General features: G+C 50.9%; 1 pseudogene; it reads right to left on the bottom strand.

Moving 5' to 3' along the window:
- Positions 1 to 397: 397 nt before the first annotated feature.
- On the bottom strand, positions 398 to 2080 carry LOC112151930 (annotated as a pseudogene).
- Positions 2081 to 4783: the final 2703 nt, after the last annotated feature.

The raw sequence follows: 4783 nt of genomic DNA, 5'->3' as shown, positions 1-4783 counted from the left end.
GATTTTGTCAAATTTTACAAAAACCTGCGTTTGTCAACGGTAATTATTTGTTATTTTTGATACATTAGAACATATAGAATATATCTGCATACTTATTTTAGCTTTGTCCCAGGCCATTACTAGTCCTTTAAGAAAGACAAAAAGGTCTCAGCTTTAGGATGTAATCTGGTTTCTTCTGTCGGTAATGAAGATTCTGCACATATTGGTAGTGGAGTTCTAGAGAATGATTTCCTGCAGATTCTCTTCCTTCATACTATCAATAAAAGTCAAAAGGTTCCAGTTTTTCCTTCTTTACCAATGATCGTTAGGTTAAGAAATTAACCCTGGTTCCCTGAAACATGAGTGAGGTATCTCACTATGGGACACGCCCCCTATGCGCTGTCCCCAGAAGCTTTTTTCACATTACGCCAGTCCTGACTGGCCGACAGGAAGTGACGTCCAGGAAGTGACGGGGTATCAACTCAAACGCATACAGCAGGGCCTTTGGCCACTCGTGCGCTAATGCGTCCAGTCCCAGTGGAGAGCCCTGATCGGTCAGGGAGCAAAATTTGGGACACTGCGCATTCTCCACCGATGCAAAAAGGTCGATCTCTGCTCGACCGTAGATGGTCCATATCTGAGCCACCACATCGCTGTGGAGCTTCCATTCCCTGTAGCGAGGGTTGCCCCTGGACAGTAGATACGCCCCACGGTTTATTATGCCCGGAACGTGGATGGCTCTCAGTGACAGCAGGTGAGAGCTGCTCCATACTATCAGTCTGTGTGCCAACATGTGCAGACGACGTGATCGCAGACCCCCCTGTTTGTTGATATATGCCACTACAGTGGTATTGTCAGTTCTTACCAGAACATGCTCCCCCCTCAAGCGGGGCAGAAAATGTTTCAGCGGCAGAGACACGGCCAGGAGCTCCAGGCAGTTTATGTGGACTGACTGCATGTGTGAGCTCCATGAACCGTTCACTGTCATGGATTCGTGTGTGGCTCCCCAGTCTATCAACGAAGCATCCGTAATTACAATCGTCCTTGTTTGGATGGTTCCCATGGCAACGCCCCTGGTCAGGAAGTGCGCGCTCCTCCACGGACGGAGGGTGACAGCACACGTTACCGTTACATGAACTCTGCGGTGGGCGTGGAAAGCGGGGCTCAGGTTGAGCGACGCCACCCACCGCTGAAACGGTCGCATGTATAAGCGACCTAACGGGACCACTATTAAGGCAGACGGCATCAGACCCAGCAGCCTGAGACACTGCCTGAACCGGAGACACGCCCCCCTTCGGAACAGTGCCAGACAAGCCTGAAAGGCTCTCACTCTGTCCGCGCAGAGTTGCGCTCTGAACTCTTTTGAAGGTGATCGTTTGGGAATCAAGACGCTCTTGTTCCAGTTGATAGTGAAACCCAACGCGATCAAGTGTGATGTAAGCAGCTCTGCGTGTGCAGAAAGTTCCCTGGGAGATTGCGCTGCAAGAAGCCAGTCGTCTATATACGTAGCCAGTCGCATCCCTCTCTCTCTCAGAGGCGCGATTGCCGCTTCCGTACATTTGACGAACACCCGGGGGCTTAAAGAGAGGCCAAACGGGAGAACCACATATTCGTATGTCTTCCCCTGAAAGGCAAATCGTAGATACTTTCTGTGCGGGGGATAAATAGGGATGTGAAAGTACGCGTCTTTCAGATCTATAGAGATGAACCATTTCTCTTGACGCACAAATCGCATCAGAGCTGCATGAGTCAGCATTCTGAATGTGTACTGTCTTAAGTATTTGTTCAGAGCACGCAGATCTAGAATTGGGCGGAGACCTCCATCCCGTTTCAAAACCAGAAAGTAAATCCGTCCGCGCTCTGCTCCGGTGGAACGAGCTGGATTGCATTTTTGCTCATGAGCGCCGCGATCTCGGCTTGTAAGATGCGCGCTCTTTTCCCTGTGAGTCTGCGAGTGCAGGATGCCATTGAAACGGCGAGGTGTGAATGCAAACTGAAGCCTGTAACCTCTGGTTACAGTTTTCATCACCCAGCTCGAAGCCCCACAATCTCGCCATGCTGGTGCGCTTGCTGACAGCGGCCCGAGATGTGGCGGCTTCATAAAATGAGTGAGCAGTACGGAGTGCACATGCCGTGCACTGCTCGTTCCAAGCAACCTGGGCTGCAGTGCTGCGGGGTCCCCCCCGCAGCCTCATGTGCAGCTGCACAGGCTCGTACCGTTCTGTTCGTCTTTTTGTGTTTTTCTCCACGTGTGCGCGTGCCTTGTGCATTGAGCTGAGACGTGCGCATGGGACAACTTTTAGTGAACACATTTTGTTTAATAACAGAGCATAACTGCACTGGCATGTTCTTGTGCACTTGCGTGTGTTTACTGAACGCAGCTGTGGCTCCACTGAGCTCTCTGCTGGTCCGGTCTTCCTCCTTTTCAACCGGCTGTGTGCTGGGAGCGCCAGTGCATCCTCTGCACGCCTTTTGGAGGGCTTGGAACATGTCAACTCTGAACAGAACAGAACGTTGTCTGGGAGGGTGAGGGCAGGTGTCTGGCCGAGCCCGCTCCCCTTCCCGGTAGACAGTGTCTCAGGTGGCACGTCTCTTTTTCTTGGAGCTCCCGGTGCTGGGCAGGGCTGGCTGGTTTCCCGGTGACACCTTGGGAGCAAACAGCTTCTTTGTCCATGCGCCTTTCAGCTCCGTGGGTTTGCTATGACCGCGGTCTTCTGACTGTGGTTGGGGCTGACGCCTGGGGATGCGAAAAGCCGGTCGAGCCACAGCCTGAGCAAAGGTCTGACGCGGTGCAGCCGAGAGAGGGGGCGCCTTCTGGGCAGGCAGAGCTGGAGGGCCTCGCCTTCTCTCTTCTTTTCCTCGCACCGTTTCTGCATCGTGGCCACCGCTGGTCCAAATAAACCTTTAGGGTCCACGGGAACGTCGAGGAGATGAGTCTTGTCCTTCTGGGACAGACTCGAGAGGTTCAGCCATCTCGCCCTCTCCTGAGTCACCATGAGGGCCATAGCCCGCCCGGCGGCTTTGACAGCAGATCTGTGTAGGCACAGGCAGAGGTCCGTCACCACGCACAGTTCATCCCACAGGTCTGAGGTCGGAGGAGCTGACATCTGCTCCTGAATTTCCGCCTGAATAGCGAGGAGCAGAGATGATGCGTTCAGGCTCACTTGCCGCGAGAGCCGCCGTTTGCGGGTTTTGGTGGAGAGCCGTGCGCAGTGCTCACATGTGACCGGAGATGCTAACGCATCCTGGGCATGTTGCAGCTCCAAACATGAAGCACAAGCAGAGTAGGTGTCTGCTCCGGCTATTTTGTTCCCACACGTGCACGCTCTCGATGGCGGCCTGACTGTGTCCATGGTGAGGACAGGTTTAGGCTCAATTTCTCTTTTTAGCTCCGATAAAAAAACGGAAGCTTCGAGTAGTTAGTATGGTGGCTAGCTACAGCAGCTGCTGTTTGGTGACAAGCCAGCTACTTGGCCCAAAAAGCTAATGCAGCTTCAGCTAGCGTTCAGCGACCGAGTGGTAGGCTCGCTCTGAGAACAGTTAAGCTAGTCCTGCTACAAGAGCCCTCTGAGACCGTGCTTCTGGGAGCGAGAAGAGGTGTTAGACTGAGGAGAGAAAGATGACGTCCCACTCTTTTGTAGAAGGAAGTCCCTCCTCCTAGAGTGGACGTCACTTCATGTCGGCCAGTCAGGACGGGCGTAATGTGAAAAAAGCTTCTGGGGACAACAGTGTCCCATAGTGAGATACCGAATGAATGTTGAAAGAGAACTCATCTTCTTTGCGTTTTGTGTTGATGTTGTCTCTCTGTCTCTGTCCCTGTCTCTGTCCCTTCTTTGTTCTTGCGCTGCTGAACCTGTAAGCCCTCCACGCCCAACACACACACACACACCCACACACACATGCAGTGTCAATGACCGCGCGTTCAGCTTTTTGTCTCCTTCTCTCCGTTTCTTTTCATCCCTGTTAAACATTTTTCCATCGCAATTCTTGAGGTTTGATTAAGTATTTTCTCCTCTCTGTGTGGATATCACGGTCACTGACGGTCCTCCGATCAACTATTTAGTATCTAACAGAAATTGCATGATCCTCGGGCTGTCCCGCGCCCCCCTGCCATATCCCAAGGGGGGGCGCGCGCCCCACCATTTGAGAAACACTGCTTTATTGTAACGTGTGCACTAGGAAAATGATGCATCATCACCACATTGTTGTGTTTTTATTTAGCATAAAACAACTCACAATAACCCAAATGTGTGTGTATTGATTTAAACATGCTTTAGAGAAAAATTATGTTCTACAGTGAAAAATTATAAACTATAAAAGCAGATTAAGCCTCAGATCTCCATGTCTTCCAGATAATCTTCTTCTATCTATTTCAAAAGCATCACTCGTGAGTCACTGGTAGAGGAAGACGGTCTTAGAGGAGCTGATCTGGTTTCTTCTGTCAGTAATGATCTGCCATGTTTTGGAGAGGGTTCTCTCAGGAGTCTGTACAAGTTAGTTGTGGAGCAGGTTCTATAATGAATTATTTTCCTGCAGACTCTACACTCTTCCTTTGCATCATCAATAAAGGGTAACAGTTTCCTGTTTGGCTTCTTTTCCAGAGTCACTCAGTTTCTGTATGTTTTTGTGTTGATGTAGTTTCTTGTTGTTGCATCTGACGCACTCTGTCTTTTCCCTCATGTTTAGTTCATGTCTTGCTGCTGGGTGTGCACCAGCACAAGCTCAGCACAAACACCCCCTTCCCGCCCGCGCTCAGAGCAAACATGTATGTAATGACCATTCATGCGCGGCTTGAAGAGAAAAA

The sequence above is a fragment of the Oryzias melastigma genome, linkage group LG6, assembly GCF_002922805.2.
Source record: "Oryzias melastigma strain HK-1 linkage group LG6, ASM292280v2, whole genome shotgun sequence".
Lineage (NCBI taxonomy): Eukaryota > Metazoa > Chordata > Actinopteri > Beloniformes > Adrianichthyidae > Oryzias > Oryzias melastigma.
The sequence above is the reverse complement of the archived record's forward strand: the minus strand, read 5'-3'. Positions and strand labels throughout refer to the sequence as shown.